General features: G+C 43.5%; 1 pseudogene; it reads right to left on the bottom strand.

Annotated features, from left to right (window-relative positions):
- Positions 1-3,129: 3,129 nt before the first annotated feature.
- Positions 3,130-8,152, bottom strand: LOC117497868 (annotated as a pseudogene).
- Between the last annotated feature and the right edge of the window lie 10,835 nt (positions 8,153-18,987).

The raw sequence follows: 18,987 nt of genomic DNA, 5'->3' as shown, positions 1-18,987 counted from the left end.
AAGGCTCTCATCGAGGGGGGGCACACCGGGACACGCTGTGTCCCAGTGGCCCTGCACCCTAAGCAATCCCGCCATGCCGGCCACCGGAGCCCTCAATCTCAGAGGGTGCCGCCATGTCGCCTCCAAACACTGCCATATATCTGGCAACGGGGCGAAACAAAAGCCGGCTGGGCTGGCTGAACCGGGCCATAAAACCCCTGACGAAGGCGGCTCACCGATCTGGGTGGTAGCGGAGGGGGAAGCGGCAGGCCCACATGCTCCGCCGCCATGGCCATCACCAGCGGAAAATCCTGGCGGGCAGATCTGTGCGGTGGCCCCTCTTGGCCACCGGACCCAGAAGAGCCCGACAGCGTCCTCGTCTTCCTCCTCGACAAACGGGGCCGGAATGGCGAAGACGAAGGGCACCTCCTGGTCCTCCATCTCCACCACCTCGATGTCCTCCTGGTCCTGTGCCTCGTCCGGCAAGACATAACGCGCCTGCTCGAAGTGGTCCAGGCGATGTTGACGTCTGAGCCGCGGGAGCGCCCGACAGGCACTGCAGGACGGGGAAAGTCCGCCACACTCCACGCCGTGGTCGGCCCCCAGACATTCGAAGCACCATCGATGACGATCGGCGCCCGCGATCAAGCCAGGGCATGTAGGGCAAGGCCGAACTTCCAAGAGTGGTGAGTCCATTATTATTTCTTTCTTCTTTACGTTTAGCTTCCTGTTCAGTTGTCTGCTCGCTGAAGAGAAAAAGGATGACGGTTGGAGGGCGTAGCCGCCTTATATACTGTGGGCGCATTCAGGTAGGCTCGCCCCGATTGGCCGGCTACGTTTACGCAACTCAGTAGGTGAAAGCACGCACAGCATGATAGAGAGTAGTACCCATAGAGTCCAGTAGAGGGCGGAGTCTGTGTGAGATATAACAATTGTAAGACACTTCCCTGTTAAAGGGCTGTACCTAAATTGAAATGATTTGAACAGTTTGCTGGTGAACATACTTCTTCATTATGATTAGATATTAAAGGATTATGGAATGTTGCATGTGCGTTATTTAAAGGGGACCTATCATGCAAAATGCACTTTTGTACATCTTTTATACATGAATATGTGTCCCCGGTGTTCCAGGGAACTCACCAAGTGTCAGAAAACACAACCCTCTCTATTTTCCTCCATACCCAAATCTCTAAAAAAGGGGCTGCAACGGATCTGATAAAAACTGATCCAGATTTGAACACTTTCCTGACGTCAGGACAGTGGCACTACGGCTATTGGGCCAACTCCACCAATCAGGAGGAGACAGTCACGGCCATTGCCGTTCGAAAGCGCTGGAGACGCTGTAGTACATATGCCAGGCCAGTAGATGGTGCTGTTCTGCCCTTATCTGCCTTTACACAAACAGAGCTAAAAAATTTCAAATTGAGCAAAATGAGGCATGGCTAAAATGCATGATCTGTTTGGTATTTTGAAAAAAAAAAAGTATAAATATGCCTTATATAGGTATGGTCCTACACTATATTATTCAAATATAGCATGATAGGTCCACTTTAAAGATGACGTACCTTGAATTAAATCGATTTTTTTAAGAATTATTGGTTATGTTCTTTATTTATTTTTTTATATTTTAAGGTTTTCATATTTAGTTGTCATATGAAGGTATAAAATGCAAAATTAAAAAGACATTTAGATCAACCAGTTAAGGTTGAGGACATTGACCACAGTGTCCTTTTACAAGATTACATTGTTCTGTTACACTTTTCTCTCATTTATTTGCATTACATTTGATGTTGAGGGAATCCTAAAGTAATCAGGTTACATTACTTGTATATATTATTACTCAGATTATGTTACTGATTATATTTTTTTAGAGGTAATTAGTTATTGTATTGGAATACAAGTCGTTGTGTAGCTCAAGTAGTACAACATTAAGACTGTTCTGATTTGTTACTGTTGACTGATAGACTGGCAAATAGCTTCTGTCCCCTCTATCTCTCTATCAGTCACACTCTCTTAAACACACTCATACACACAGGCGGAGGAAAGATTTAAGCCCTGTAGAGATGAATCTGATGTTGACACAAGCAGAGTTAAAGTCTGCAGCATTCATCAACTTTGTAGAATTTGGACGTGATACCAGCATGCTATGTATACCTCTGCTAGAAAATCAAAGGTACATATTTGAAGTCTGGTGGTTGTTTTTCATGGCTGAAAATGTGTGCTTCATTTTAGACTTTCTTTCCAATATTTCTACTCCTTTTTTTTGACTGAATGAAAAACTGAACGTTGCTCTATAGCATCTACCCGTCCTTTCCCTCACACCTTGCCTTGTTGGCATATCATGCACAGCAGTACGTTACCGTAGTGATAGTCTCCAAGGGTATGGCTGTGACAGCTTCACGGTGTCACCTTGGTGATGGTTGCTCAGTGATGGAGGAGGTTGTTAAGTAGAGTGGACGTGTGATACTGACACAGCAGGGAGCTCAGTGTACCGACTGTCTTCCAGCCTTCCAACGCCAGGTGACTAACTCCTATCTGCTGTCTATCTCCTGCAGAAGACATGCTTTGGAGGTGCGGTGCATTTACTTAGACTCATGTTTGCTGAAGTTTCATTTCTTTGACTTCTGCAAACCATTAACAAAATATATTTTACCCAGGGGTGGAAGATGCACTCAGATGTTATACTTAAAGGTCTCCTATCATGCCAAAACCACTTTTTGATGTATTTTATACATAAATATGTGTCCCTGGTCTGTCAGGGAACTCACAAAGTGTCCGAAAACAAAACCCTCTCTCTTTTCCTCCTTACCCACATCTCTAAAAACGGGGGTACAATGGAGCTGATCGAGATTTGCGTCCGATATGACGTAATATCGGAACTGCAGGGTGGATTTACACCCACGGCCCTATCAGAAACGTCACTATCAGAAACAATGCGCTACATGTTTTTAAAGTAATATGGTCTGTGTTTACATTAGCAATCATCGCTAACACTCAGAGCTAACCTGTACTGGAGAGAGTATGTGTAAAGAAGCTCGAAATAAAAAAGGAACTCACCTTGGAGTAAACTCGCAAGAAAAAAAGCATTTGAGCTCCATAATGTTTCAGAAATAATCCTTGAAGTGGTTTGGAACATAATATGGTGTTTGATCACAGCTCGTCACAGACCTCACTGCTTGCCTTGCCGTGCTCAAAAGGGGGCGGGGCCAGCAGCTACAGACCCAGAATCAGCACTTCTCTAACAGGGCTGAAATAAAGGGATATGAGGGATGTCTAAAATGCATGATCTGTTTGGTATTTTGAGCAAAACACATCATAGACATGTTTTTTATATATCTGAGACACATAATATATGCTTAAAAATAGCATGATAGGAGATATGTGACCTGCTCTATCGAAAACAGTCGCATTGACCCGAAGACACATTTTGAGTTGTATACACTGTTGGAAAGAGGAGATTCCTAGCTTTCTAATGATATCAGGATTGTTTTTGTACTCCAAATATTAAGCAAAATATGTCACATTATATAATGACTGTCACCGAGTCATCATTTTGAGAAAAAGGCCTTCAAAGTTTCCTCTTCTCTGGAATCCATCGATCTGATTGATTATTAGCGGAGCAAATTATCAAAATAGTCCGGAGGGAAAATATTTCCGTTTGGATTACTGGTCTGGGGGAAGCTCGCGAGTGTGTGTGTGTGTGTGTGTGTTTGTGTATTTTTGCGTAAGTGTATATTGTGTTTGTTTCCCGGGGAAAACACTCACGAGAAACACCGGCTGTTGTTATGCCTGCTGTGACGTTAAATTACTCCGTTCTCCGCTTGTAATTATGCCGTTACAAGCTTCATAGTTGTATTTATCATCTAAATTTGCTGAAAAAGGTTTAATATTCTGAAAGCCAAGACTTTGTTTATTTGAAATCAGATGAAAACAAACTGTAACGGACCCTGCCGTGTTATCTATGATTACTATATGCCTTACATTCATAATTTCAGCCGGAGGGAGGGGGGGGCGGCGCTGCGGAAGAGCAGATTGCGAGTGAGAGGTGCCTGTCATCTTCCCTTTACAAGCTTCAAAAATGTATTTATCGTGTGATTTTGGAAATAAAAGTTTCATATTCTGAAAGCCAAGACTTCGTTTATTTAAAATCAAACAAAACACCCGAACCCCGAAAAAATTGTTTTTTACACAAATCCACGTTTATTTTGAAATGAGCCGTTACGACTTCCGACTGATTTCGATAGAGCGGGTCACATATTTAAAGGTCCCATGTCATGGCCATTTCCACTGATCATAATTCCATTGTTGAGGTCTACTAGAATAGATTTATATTGTGCAATTTTCCAAACTCACATTGGTTTCTCATACAGCATCTCTGTAAACTACGTGTATTCACTGAATTTCACTCTCTGCCTTTAACGGCTCGTTGGAGCTCTAATAGCTCCAGCCCCCACCCTCCCTGTGAGCACAGTGTGCTCTGATTGGTCGGGACGTTGTGAATCGCGCTGAGCTCCGTGGAGTGGAAGAACATGAGAAATCTCCAACGAGGCTGTGTTAGAGTTTTACTCCCTACAGGGTGTACTTTGAGGGTTTTTGACTCTGCAGACCGTTTACATGCATAAAAACCTTCATAACACACAAGGGGACGGGTAATAACCGGAAAAGCATGACATGGGACCTTTAACAAGAATAGTCATCTGTGTGTATGTGTATGTGTGTGTGTATCTGTGTGTCTGCCAGGTATGGTTCACGTGGAGGGATGGGCACATTAGAGTGGGAAATGCATATAATTGTTCAGTGTGTGTGTGTGTGTGTGTGTGTGTGTGCGTGCGTGTGTTTCAGACACAGCAATGGCATTTTGTTATCGGGTCGGAGTGTGCCTTGCAAACGTAGGCATTACATTTATAGCACGTAAGGCTGGTTTTGTTGTCCCTAGGGCAGTGTTCATTTTGGCAGCTGTTTTTGATTTAGTCTTAGTCTTAGTCTTTAGACGAAAATGGTTATTAGTTTTAGTCACATTTTAGTCATTTCTATCCTTCATAGTTTTAGTCTAGTTTTAGTCGACAAAAACTCAAAACGTTTTAGTCTAGTTTTAGTCGATGAAAAATTACATTTTAGTCAACTTTTAGTCAAAATGTTTTCTCTCTTTAAACCAATTCAGTTAGGCAAATACAGGTTTCTGACATTGGAATCAAGGTGACAGCATCCAGTGTTGAAATTCGTAAAGTAACATTTCACTCTCTTAACACTTTACTTGTGTAATATCTAGGGATGGGTATCGTTAAGGTTTTTTACAGTACTACTAGTCTTATCGATACTGCTTATCGATCCGGTACTTTAACGGTATTCTTGTATTTACTTTTTGTTATTTACAAAACTAACAAATTGTTAACCGAATTAATTGCTTTATTTAAATGTGAAATAAATGAAATATATATAATTATGTTATTATATTGTACTGTACTTGAGTAAAATGTTGAGGTACTTGTACTTTACTGGAGTATTTAAATGTTTTGCTACTGTGTACTTCTACTCCACTACAGTTCAGAGGTACATGGTGTACTTTTACTCCACTATTTAACCCCTTTAGTTACTTTACAGATCTGGATGAATGATGTGAAATATAATCAAGTGTTATCAGACTTTAGTTCCACCTGGAGTAAATTCACAAGCTACCCTGCAGTATACAAAGTCATTCAAACTAGCTGCACCTTTACCAGCTTTGAGAACACTTTAATGATCAATCATTATAAAACATATCATATATATTATTCTGGAATGGACCAATCTGCACAATGACTACTTTTACTGTCTCTACTTTAACTATATTTTGATGATCATACTTTTATTTGAGGAACTCTTCCTACACTATGTTATTGTTTTACTTAACTACAAGATCTGAGTACTTCTCCCACCTCTGCACACCTGATGTGATAACGTTACTCGTAATTGGGGCAACAGAGCTACGAGTTAAGGAAGTCGAAAATTGTGCATTTCTCCGACTGAATATGACGCCTTTTGGCCGGCTGTTTGGACAGACTACTCTACTCGTGTCAACGCGCTAACGCGAAAACACTAATGGCAAACGAGCTTTGTCCACATCGAGCCTTGTAGAGTATCTCTATACTTTTGAACGCTCCATCCCCGGCAGATCTCTGTGAGCCGCTGCAGCGTGTCTGTTAGGCCCCGCCCCCCGCACACAGAGAGACACAGGGAGATCGCTCTTCTGGAGTGAAGAGAGCGGAAATAATGATATTGCAAGTTAGAAACGTAAGATGCATTTTGACAGACAAGACGGACACTTGGGGGAAAATACCCTGCATTTTGAATGTCCGATAGTCCACCATTAACACCTTAGTCCCGTCTCGTCTCGTCAACGAAAACTAAATATACATTTCGTCAATGTTTTCGTTATCAATAATCTATTTTTAGCTCGTCATCGTCTCGTCTTAGTCATGTAAAAAAGGTCGTTGACGAACATTTTCCGTCATAGTTTTCGTTGACGAAATTAACACTGCCCTAGGGGCACAGAGCTTGTACCTTTTCCTTTTCTGCCCATGTCCTTGTTGGAGGAGAGTGGCCAGAGAAGTGGCTGGGGCTTGCAGACTCCTAACCTGGCTGGCAGAGGTTAGTGTGCGGGGTAGGTGCTGGCGCTGTTGAATGAGAGGAGTCACCAAAGCTTTCCCAAGCTCTGCCAGGAAGAGTCTCCTCTTGAAACATTTCCCCTGATTCCAGGTTGGGTCGATCACTGTCCACACAACATATGCATTGCATGCAGACACATCCAGGATGTTGTGGAACACTGCCACAGGCCAACGGGCTGTCATTCTCTTGCAGGTGTATGTACCAGTAAGCTTCAATGAAAGAAACAATACATAAGAGATTGAAAACAATATTGAATTTGTCTGACACAAAAATACAATGTTTTACATGAATACAAGTAAATGTAATGCAGAATAGATGAAAATATGCATTACCTTATCAAGGCAGTCAACTCCTCCTTTGTTGCTGTTGTAGTCCTGGATGATATGTGGCTTCCTGTCCTCTGTTGTGCTGACAGCGGCGTCTCTGTGTAGTGTGCTCATCAGAATGACATTTCTATTCTTCCTGGGTACATATGACACAAGACTGTGTGTCGGTGAAAGCAAATATGGATGAGAGTGCCTCTCTCCCTTTGGTCGACACCAGTGCAGGGGGAAGTTCAGGCTTGTTCTTCCTCACTGTCCCCACCATGGTGAGCTTTCTTTTCAGCAGCTCCTGACCAAGCACGTATGATGTGAAAAAATTATCACATGTGATATTATGGCCCTTGAGACCGGCTGTCATGTCCAGCACAACAAGCATGGTTTTTTTCTGGCCTTCCATTTGTAGGTTTCCCCGTGTAGACCTGCATATTCCAGGCATAGCTGCTCGTGGCATCACATGCTGCCCAGATCTTGATCCCATACTTACCTGGTTTGCTCGGGATGTACTGCTTGAAGGGACAGCGACCTCTGAAACGAACCAGGCCCTCGTCCACTGTCACCTCAGGGCCTGGATTGTACATCAGTGGTAGGCGCTCCACCCACTTGTCCCAAATATTCCTGATGGCAGCCAGTTTGTCATTTCTCCAGCGGATAACTCGCGAGTTATCCGATTCTCTATCATCAAATCGGATAACTCGCGAAAGGACCTGAAACTGCTTTAAGGACATAGTTGACCGAAATATAGACCTCCCGGACTCTGCATCCCACAGATTTTGTGTAGCCTCATTGTTCGACCGATAAACTCCTGCCAAAATCAACAGCCCTATGTAGGCTTGGAGGTCTACATGGTCCAAATCTCTCCACTTGTCCCCAAACACACGCCTCCCCTCCAGGTTTGTCATCTCCAGTATAATGGTTTGAATGGACTCCGGTAAAAAGAGGTGGAAGCTGGACTTGATGTCATCCACATGTGATGTTGCATATCGTGTTGGCCCTGGCGTCATCCTAACAACATGTTCCACCCTTGCTCTTCCTCCTCTGTCCTGGGAGGATGAGTTCCAGAGCAAGTTGCCATCCTTAGACTGAAATATCACCTCAGGGGCCTGTTCTTCAGTTGCCTCCGCCTCAGGGATCTCTTCCTCGCCATCAGTTGACTGGTCAGTCTCAAAAGAGTCTGGATCAACATCAGGATCGATATTGTCTTCCATCTCTGAGAAAAATGTGGTCAAGAACCTCTCTGACAGATAACAGCTTAACCGGTTGCCTACTCATTGTGCTCATGGAGTAAAATGATAGCAGGGCAAAAATAAAATTATATATAGGGGGTCTGTGAGAAGATATTATACATAGTTTAGTACTGTATGCCAGATGTGCTATAAGAGCGGGAAACTCATCCAATTGTTTTGTGTGTGTGTGTGTGCTTGCACTGTGCGTGCACTATGCGTGTGCCAGGTGTGATTCACGTGGGGGGAAGGGCACATAAGAGCGGGAAATGTATGAAATTGTTCTGTGTGTGTGTGCATGCGTGTGCCAGGTGTGATTCATGTGGGGGGATGGGCACATAAGGGTGGGAAAACACATTGTGTGTGTGTGTGTGTGTGTGTGTGTGTGTGTGTGTGTGTGTGTGTGTGTGTGTGTGTGTGTGTGTGTGTGTGTGTGTGTGTGTGTGTGTGTGTGTGTGTGTGTGTGTGTGTGTGTGTGTGTGTGTGTGTGTGTGTGTGTGTGTGTTTTATCTGATCAGATGGTTACTAATTCCTTTTCTTTATGGCGGTCAAGACCATGGATGTTACAAAGTTGACTAAATCATCCAAAATTCAATGTAAGTGGTGATCAGCAATTGTATATGTTCAAATGTCTACTGTGAAGGATATCATAAAGCCTTAATGCAATCGAAAGTAAAACAAAAAAGTTATGATTGATGAAAGTAGTAAATCGGTCAGATTTGACCCGAAGACAACAGGAGGGTTTTAAACAAATAGCTCTACACCCCTGGCCGAAATGTCCCTAGAATGTATGCACTGCCATTTCCCCACATAAACGGTTGTCTCCTGTGTGCTCCACTTCCTACTTGGCGCACCGGTAACTTTCTCGTATCTCGTGCGCACGAAAAAGTATATCGTGCGCACAGGGTTGGGTTGTAACGGAATACATGTAACGGCGTTACGTAATCAGAATACAAAAATCAAGTAACTGTATTCAGCTTGCGTTACATTTGAAAAACGAGTAATCTGATTACAGTTACTTTAGTAAACCTGAAGTGAATACATTTTGGATTACTTATTGGAATTATTGGTGGAAAGATTTCCTCACAACATTTAATATTCATTACTAAAGGTACAGCCGAATCATCACAGCGCACAAAACCTATTACCGCCGCAGATGGACCAAAAAAGGGAGCGTTTGAAAAAAATGTGCGGGTCTGCTCAGTGAAACAATAACAACGAAACATGGAGGAACAAAAGTCTGCGTTTAAATCGTGGCGATATCGACACCACAGGAAAACCTCCTTCACTTCATGAAATCTCTGCAGCACCAGGAGGCAGCGGGAGGGTTAACTCAGCCTCGCCAACCTCGCTAACGCCAGTGTTGGCGTGTGCCAACACTGGCAGGACAGAAGGCGACACGCCCGTTCTAAGCCGTGTCCCTCACTCCTCACATCCCAAGCTGCATCCCCAAAAAGTTTATTATGTTGTTACATCGTTTCAGATGTTATGTTTCAGTTGTGCTCTTGATAAGCCATTAAAACAGTAAAAACACGTTCAGTTTCCTTTTGCTTTTTGTGTCTCCTGTACACCAAAACATACCAATCTGTGATGGAAAAAGAAAGTAATCCAAAAGTAATCTAAAAGTAATCTGAATACGTTACTTTTTTAAGACACGTAACTGTAACTGTATTCGGATTACTTTCAGAGCCATGTATTCAGTAATCAGTAACTGATTACATTTACAAAGTAACCCTCCCAACCCTGCGTGCACACAAGATACTTTTTTTTTGTTCCATTAACCTTTAGGGGCTCCGTACTTTTCTGATTTCCGCCCTAGCAAATACCTCAATTGGCGCGTTCACACCGGAGTACTTGTCCCACGATAGTTCATCAGAACTCAGATATATTTGCGTTCACACCAAAAAGCCCCCAGAACTAAATTAGTTCATCAGAACCATCTTTACCCCCTTTTCAGTCCCTGCTAGAGAGCAGGGACTTTCGTGGGAGAAAAAGGTTCCTATGTCTGATTGGCTGGGCGGAATGCAAACCACGCCCCGTAAAACTCCCAAAAAGTTTTGTGAAGCCGCCATTTTATTATCCTCGCATTAGCATTATTAGCATTAGCATTAGCCCAGCACACAAACGCAGAGAGACTAACTTATGGCAACACAAAAGAAAACATGGGAGCGGTGGAGATGAGTGTCGGCGTTCTGGCGATTTACTCGGAAGGCTTCAGTAGAAGCTGCTGGGAGTCCCAGCAGCTTCTACTGAAGCCAGTCCCCAACTCCGGGGACTTCCGGCCGGGGACTTCGAGTGGCAGTATACACCGTGAAGTTGTTTGCGGCCTGCCATTAAACTCAAAGCAGAAGAAGAAGAAGTGACGTCAGCGGCTTCATTTGCCTAATCCACCCCCAGGAACTCATTGCGGTGTGAACGCGATCTGCTTTAGTTCATCAGAACTAAAAGAGTTCTCATGAACTATTGTGGGAAAAGAACTTGGTGTGAACGCCCCAATTGTGAAGCTTTTTTTTTCTTCATCTAATCCTGACATTAATGCTCTTCTCTGTGCTTGACCTTCTTTTTGGCCCAATTCCAAACCGCCCCCTACACCCTTACCGCTACACACTACCTCTCCATTTGCTCGTTCGTGTCGAGGGTCCGCCACATTAAGTTCTGTTCCAAACCAACAAGTGTGGAGGGGGAGTGGGTTATCAAGCCCTCCATCAGCGAGTCTGCATCGGTCCTGACTTCACCTGCTGCTCTACCTGACCCAACGCTATGTGTGTACGTCATGAAACACGCTGTTCACCAATAGTTCTGTGAAAACTTAACTGATAAACTGCACAACAAGATAGACATTTAATATTGACGTACAGATGCCTTCATGGTTACCTTGTTTTGTTTTTTTTAGCTTAGAACTCAATGTGGGGGACCCACCGCACGAACGCGCAAACGGGGGGGTAGTGTGTAGGGGAATTGGGCCTTCGTGTCACTCCGCCACGGAGTGGGAGTTGATAGGTTGTGGTTTTCTTTTGTGTTTTTTTTCAGTTAGATCAAGATTGAGGAAAACGTGCAGCTTATGTTGGATCCAGTAGAGGGCACTATGAAATGTTTTGAATGCAAACTGCCTAAAAAAACCCAATTCCAAAGTTGAACATTTCCAACACAGTCATCAGAAAATTGGATTGGGAACAAGGCCGTGATCGTATAACTGATCAAAGAACACATTGTCATTCACGATTACTGAATGAAAAAGAAACATAACAGACCTTGCACACCTTTTATCTGTCATTCATCTTGAACATTGTGACCGCCTAAAACAATTTTACTCCATGCACCCACTGTACGCAGTCCTTGTAACCATCTGACACTGTGTTTTTGACACACATCCAACAGCAATTTTTCCAGTCATTTTTCACGTCAAATACATTGACATTGCCAAGTTTGTCCTTAACCCAACACACATCTTAAAGTTTGTTTTACAGAAGGCAAATCTGTCTTTGCTCCGAGTCGGTTTTATTCCAGCCAAGTGGATTTCTCCTTTATTCTAACCACCATCACTGTAACTTGAAATGTATTACTTCGGTAAAATAATGACATCACTATGTAACAGTTAGCTTCTATTGGCTTGAACTCAAACACATTGTACATGATATGCTAAGGAAAAAACAACAGAGCCGGCCAGCTAACCAATCAGAGCAGATGGGCTCTGGTCTCAGACAGAGGGTGAAAAGAGGTGCTGCAGCACAGGCAGTATGAGAAAAACAAAGAGCTTTTTGAACATTAAAGCATGGAGACATGTCACAGTAGAGGCACTTAATACAAATCTGAACCTGAAAAATGTAATATCTAAAACGGTAATGTAATTGGTGAGCTCTTAAAAACAATGTTCACACACTTTTTGAATTACACAAATACACTTTTTTATTTTTAACGATTCACTGGTACATCCTTGACCTGTCTTTCATCTCCCTCTTTTCTATTGCTCTCAACTTAGTTACCAAATATCATCTTTAAGCCCCTGTCACACTGTCCTGAAATTGACACCAGATGGACACACGATAAAGGAAATGTTCAAATTCGGCTCTGATCGTAACAACATCGGGCCATTCGTGAGGGCATCTTAACCCATCGTATGACCGGTGGCAAAATCTTTGGCATGCCAAAAAATTGCCTAAGGACCTTGCGAAGGTTCATTTTCGTGTTGAATTTGTGTGTCCATTTTCCTTCGTAAGGCCAGCGTGAGGGCATCTTGTCAAATCGTGTCATCTTCGCCTGATCATCGGTGCCATCAGGCATTTTTCGCCTCACGAAGACAATACGAAGGAAACAAGAAGCTGCCCGATTGTCTTAGGAAGGCAACACGACTACGTGAAGCCGTCGTGTAGCCATCGTATTATAGTACGATGACATCGAGATTGCATTTATTTCACAACAAAATCATGTAAACATATTATGTAAATAACCCAATTTGTGTTCTGTGAAACTGAAAAGGATATTACATTGTTTTTGTTACTTTCCTTGCAGTTGTATGTCTTGAATGTAATTTAGGTTAACTTCCTGTTTTATTTAGATGCTTTTATTTTGAAGGCGAGTTTACGCTGTTGACAGGAAGTTGTTGCTATGGAAACAACATGACGGAGATAAGTAATATCTTCTAATCTACATATAAAGATGGAGAAAGTAAAGAATAAAGTTTATGGCTTTATGCAACCACATAAAAGTACATATTTATGGAATGAAACAGTTGTTGTTGCCAAAGTCCCAGAAAAATCGACTTCTATTTTAGTATCATACGGACAAATTCAGTAGCTTGTGCCAAATGTTCCCCTTGCTGTTTAACATGAACCAGCAGTCACTTTAGTCAGAGGACTGCAGCACTGATGTTTGCACTACCCATTATTCAAGGCTTGTAGTGTTGGTGATATAATTCAAGATTATTCAGAGTCACTCTGGATAGTGTTTGCTAAATGGCTGAAAAATTCCCTCAAGGTTCAAGGTTCTTTATTTGTCATACGAACATAGCTACAGAGTAGTTATGTCGATGAAAATCTTAGGTCACAGGCTTCTCCAACAGTGCAACACAATAATACAGATAAACAGAAAAATATAGTGCAAGTAAATATTAAAAAGTAAATACAAAAATAAAAATAGTTTAAAAAAAGTGAAATAGTGAAATAAGAGTCTATATGCAATATATTGGAATGATATATTAGATAAATAGATAAATAATTACTAAGTAGCAGATGAATGTTATGGATGTTGTTTCAACAGTTCAGGTGTTTAACAGTCTTATTGCCTGTGGGATGAAACTGTCTCTGAATCTGGTGGTTTTTGTCCGGATGCTACAGTAACGCCTGCCAGACGGCGGCAGACTGAACAGTTTGTGGCTGGGGTGATGGGGGTCTTTTATAATCCGGAGGGATTTCTTCCTGAGCCGCTGGGAGTAAAGCTCCGTCCTGGTGATGTTCTGTGCAGTTTTCACCACCCTCTGTAAAGCCTTAAGATTGAGGGCGGTGCAGCTGCCGTACCAGGCCGTGATGCAGCCAGTCAGGATACTCTCTATGGTGCACCTCTAGAAATTGCAGAGTATCCTGGAATCCTGAACCTCCTCAGCCTGCGGAGGAAGAAAATCCGCTGTCTTTTTTGGTGATGGTGGTGGTGTGAAGAGTCCATGTCAGGTCCTCAGTGATGTGGACACCAAGGAACCTGAAGCTGCTGATTCTCTCCACCGTAGTCCCATTGATGGCGATGGGGGCGTGTCCCTCTCTCTGCTGCTTCCTGTAATCCACAATCAGCTCCTTTGTTTTGCTGACGTTGAGATGGAGGTTGTTATCCTGGCACCAAGATGTCAGGTTTTCGACCTCCTCTCTGTACGCCGTCTCGTCGCCGTCTGTGATCTGGTCGTGTCGTCAGCAAACTTCACAATGGTGTTGGAGCTGTGTATGGCCACGCAGTCGTGAGTGAACAGGGAGTAGAAGAGAGGGCTGAGCACGCAGCCTTGAGGGGCTCCGGTGTTGAGGATCAGGGTGGAGGATGTGATGTTTCCCACCCGCACTGCCTGGGGTCTGCCCGTCAGGAAGTTCAGGATCCAGTCACAGAGGGCGCTGTTGAGCCCGAGGTCTTTGAGCTTGATGACCAGCTTGGAGGGCACAATGGTATTGAATGCTGAACTGTAGTCAATGAACAGCATTCTCACATATGTGTTCCTCTGGTCCAGGTGTGAGAGGGCAGTGTGGATGGTGAGGGCTATGGCGTCGTCTGTGGACCTGTTTGCTCTGTAGGCAAACTGCAGGGGGTCCAGAGAGTCAGGGAGGGAGGAGGTGATGAATGATTTGACTAACCGCTCAAAGCACTTCATTATGATGGAGGTGAGTGCTACTGGGCGGTAGTCGTTGAGGCTGGTGATTTTTGTCTTTTTGGGGACAGGAACGATGGTGGAGTGTTTAAAACATGTGGGGACAACAGACTGCAGCAGGAACCTGTTGAAGATGTGAACACCTCTGCCAGCTGAACTGCACACACCCTGAGAACACGGCCAGGGATGCCATCAGGTCCAGGAGCCTTGTGTGGGTTAACCCTTTTAAAGGATTTACACACATCTGCCCTGTTTAAAACAAAAGGGCAGGGCTCCTGATCCTTCTCTGCACCCCCAGCCTGGCTGCTCTCAAATCGTGCAAAAAAACTGTTCACCTCATCTGGGAGAGATACGCACGCAGACACTCCCGCAGCACCCCCCGCTGCTCCTTTGTAGTCTGTCATTGTTCTTAGTTCCGCCCACATGTTCCGGGTGTTACAGCCTTTGAAGTCAGATTCCACCTTCTCTTTGTACTGTCTCTTTGCACTGCTGATTGCTCTCCGGAGTTCATACTTAGAATTCCTGAACTCCTCCAAATCTCCAGCTCTGTGCGCGATAGTGCGCGCTTTCAGTTTGCCGCGCACCTCGCCGTTTATCCAGGGCTTTTAATTTGGGAATGTTCGTACAGAAACCTTCGGCACCACGTCATCGATGCATTTCCCAATGTAGTAGATGACTGTATCCGTGTGTGTGTTGATGTTATTGTCCTCAAACACACTCCAATCCGTAGATGCAAAGCAATCCTGCAGTGCTGAATCTGACTCCTCACTCCATCGCTGTACTGTCCTTGTTACCGGTCTGTCCCTATTAAGGTTCTGCTTGTAAGCAGGCAGCAGCAGCAGTGAGATGTGGTCTGATTTGCCGAAGGGAGGGCGAGGGAAAGCCTTATATCCATGTCGAAAAGGGGGATAAACATGGTCCAGTATGTTTCCCCCGCGCGTCGGGCAGCTGATGTGTTGCTAGTACTTCGGCAGGACCTTCTTCATGTTAGCGGTGTTAAAATCCCCGGCCACAACGAATGCCGCCTCTGGCCGTGAAGTCTCGGTCTTGTCAATAATCCCAAACAGCTGATCGATTGCCATGTTGTTGTCGGCTAGCAGCGGAATATACACTGCTGCTATCACAACAGATGTGAAAAGAAGTTCCTCTCTGCTATATTGTATAGCAGAGTTGGTGCGGTCGGCTTCCATGTTGCGAACCATGTTAAAAGCAAAACGGCAAAAAGTAAATAATCACGCACAAAATACGAAAAAGGGCAAAGTTGGAGAGGAGCCAAACGACAATGCGGCCATCTTCACCAGCGCATTTTGGCTTTTGGCCCTCTTGCCTCAGGCTACATTATGTATGCCAGTCAGCCTATCAATCACCACCCTGCCAGCACACCAATCACATTCACAACACTCTAAACTGTGGAATAAAGATGAGGGGCCGCCTGCTTTTTTTCATGGTGTATCAACATCTACTCTTAGAAAGACAGATGGACTTGACTCAAGGAATAAAAGTTTTGTGATTTATTTCCCTTCTTTTTTGCCGGTGGGTAAATAGACAACGTTTGATGTTTGCCCTGTCAATATGGCTTGTGCTTGATAACCAAGCAGGCAAAGCAGGAGGTACTCGGCTGTAATCCTTCAATAGGATTGGGGAAAACAAAGTAGACCAGGAAGGGCTCATGCTGTGCCGCTGATGATTGTTAATCATGAGAGGATGGCGAGCGCTTTTATTAGGGCAGAGGAGGTCAGGAATGAAAAGAGTTCTGAGAAATAAAAGCATAAACACAAACACAACACGCATTGATGTAACTCTGTGAATGACACATAAATGCTGATGAGGCATTCAAAAAAAATCCTTTAAGGGGAGGTTAATACTATTGAAGCAAGTTAAATAGAGTGTAGAAGTCCTAAAAGCCAGAAATGAGTTAGAGTTTTGCCACTTCTGATCCCTCGTCTTGAAGTTAGTATTTTTTTTTTAAAGTTAAAGGGCTGGATTCCAGATGCCCTTTCCAGATATTCAGTTAAGAAAAGGCAGAACATGCTAAAAGACAAGCCCAAAGAATAAATAGACAAAAAACAGAAGAAACACCTCTCGATTATGAATCAAACCCCAAACAGTGAGACCTCATCAGCATGCAAATTCTTCAAAAAAAAGCTTGACATATTGATAAACACTCAAAAGGCTGTGAAAAGGGCTTATCAAAATCTTGGTCGGTAGCGCCTAGAACGCTTTTTGGAAAATACAAAGCATCCCAAAGGTTAATGAAATTCTGCAATGCCTGACAAAAATATTTAAAGTTTTTTGGAGAAGGCCACTGGGGTGTGGCAGTGGTTATTAGAGGGCTCCACAATGTGTTTACAGAAGATTTATTTACATTTCTGTCAATCAACACTGCCTGAGAGATAACAGGAAGGTTCAGGTATTATTTTCTAGTTTTAGGCGGACATTGCCTGTAAAAAGGCTAAATGAATACATGTGGCGAAGTCTGCGAGCTAGTTCAGGCAGTCAGCTCGAGCACCAATGATACATTAACACGTGACGCACCTCGTCCCTCTTACAACCAACCAAACACATTCTCCTAAACATGCCGCTCTATATTAAGCTGCAAGATCTGCTGCCTCTTCCTTGATAATGCTGCTGCTGCTGTTGCTTGCCTGCTCCACCACCACCCCAGCTTCCACCTGTAGGCTCGGGGGATAGTTATCTAATAGGGATGCTCCGATCGCCAATTTTGGGGCCGATCGCCGGAATCCGTATCGGCCGATACCGATCGCCGATCCGATCGAGTGGGCGGGGCCTATGGGGATCTTCCATTTCAAGTGATGTTTAAAACTCAGTTAATGGGGCTCATTCACTGGCGCTTCCACAAACAACAACCAACATAATTATTACATTCAAATGAAGACATTATTCAAGTTTACATTAACTTTGGATAATAACACGGGAGAAATGAGCGGAAGCGCTCTCTTTTCCTCTCTCTCTCTCTCCTGTCAGTATCTCATGCAGCTCACTGATCCAGTAATGAGTGACCCGACAGTGAAGAATACATATATTTATAACTAGTTTAGCTTGTTCCAGAGGTAGATAAAATAGCTAAGTGTGTTAGGTCTAACTCTTGACTGCTCCGCTCACCGGTCCGTCACAGCGGGTGGAGCTGCAGGATTTCTGCTTCTCACATGTTGCATACCGCTATTTTATTGTCATTTTCGGAAACCTTAAAATACTGCCAGACTGGTGAAGCCATTTTGGCGAGCTTGTTTTGCCGCGCACAGAGAAAAGTGTCATGTATTTTATGTCATACGATCGGCTCTCGTGATCGCCATTTTTAGAGAGCACCGATCGATCGGCAGAGAGTGAGTATCGGCCGATATCGATCGGCGGCCGATCGATCGGAGCATCCCTATTATCTAATCATCACTCAATGTTCTTTGTAAATCTGTGGAGTGATGAGGCCCGAGCCTGGACGCCAAACTCAAACTATATGCTGCTTCTAATAAACATATCAAGAAACACGTGAGTTTTCTGACTGAAATGAATTAATGGCAAATACTTAATCTCCACAAAATAATTATGTTGGATTTTGAAGCACGAACTGTTAAGCATCAGCTTTTTGTAACCAAGCTATATAGATATGACTTTAAAAATGCTAATTGTATCGCATTTTGTAAATGAAGTGCCAACATACTCTCTAAGGTTCTGGAAACTACTATTGTGTGGAGCTACGTGGGAGCATTTAAATAACATCAATTAACAAACATAATAGAAACTTAAAATATGTTGGTACAAGGAGATTATAATTCAGCTATTGGGACAACTTAGACACACATAGAGTAGACAAGTATAGAAAAACCTTTAAGAGGACACTCTATACCCATGTTCAGGTTCATATTTGTATTTTGTGCTTTAATGTTCAAAAGCTGTTTCTCATATACTGCCTGTGCTGCAGCACCTCTTTTCACCCTCTGTCTGAAACCAGAGCCCAGTCTGCTCTGATTGGTTAGCTGGCTGTCTTTACTGTGATTGGTCAACTGCTTAGAGATATGTCGGAAATGTCCCGCCCCTTAGCCTAACACACATAATGAGTGGGAGCGCTGGCCAATAGAAGCAAAATGTAACATAGATGTCACTATGTTACAGAAGTAAACAAAATAATCCAATGGAGGCGTGTCGGGGGGTGTTATATATAAAAACGTATAAAACGGACAAGTCAAATCAAGCAATCTGATTGGTTCTTAGCCGTGATATAATGAGCGTATACCACGGGTAGAATTGTAGTTACTTTTCACAACAAGTCAGTATCCCTCCGCGTCTGAGAAAAGCTACAACTGTTACATTACGTCCGTTACGAAACTAACTAACTAACAAAGCTTAAGATGGAAACATGTAAGGGATAATGTGCAGCAAGGACTTATTGACCGTTGTTAAAGGACGCTCACATCTGCAGAAAGAAGTCCGGTCGGTTTAACTGTATACAGTTGGGCTGAAAAGC

Source organism: Trematomus bernacchii, unplaced genomic scaffold, assembly GCF_902827165.1.
Source record: "Trematomus bernacchii unplaced genomic scaffold, fTreBer1.1, whole genome shotgun sequence".
NCBI classification, from domain to species: Eukaryota; Metazoa; Chordata; class Actinopteri; order Perciformes; family Nototheniidae; genus Trematomus; species Trematomus bernacchii.
The sequence above is the reverse complement of the archived record's forward strand: the minus strand, read 5'-3'. Positions and strand labels throughout refer to the sequence as shown.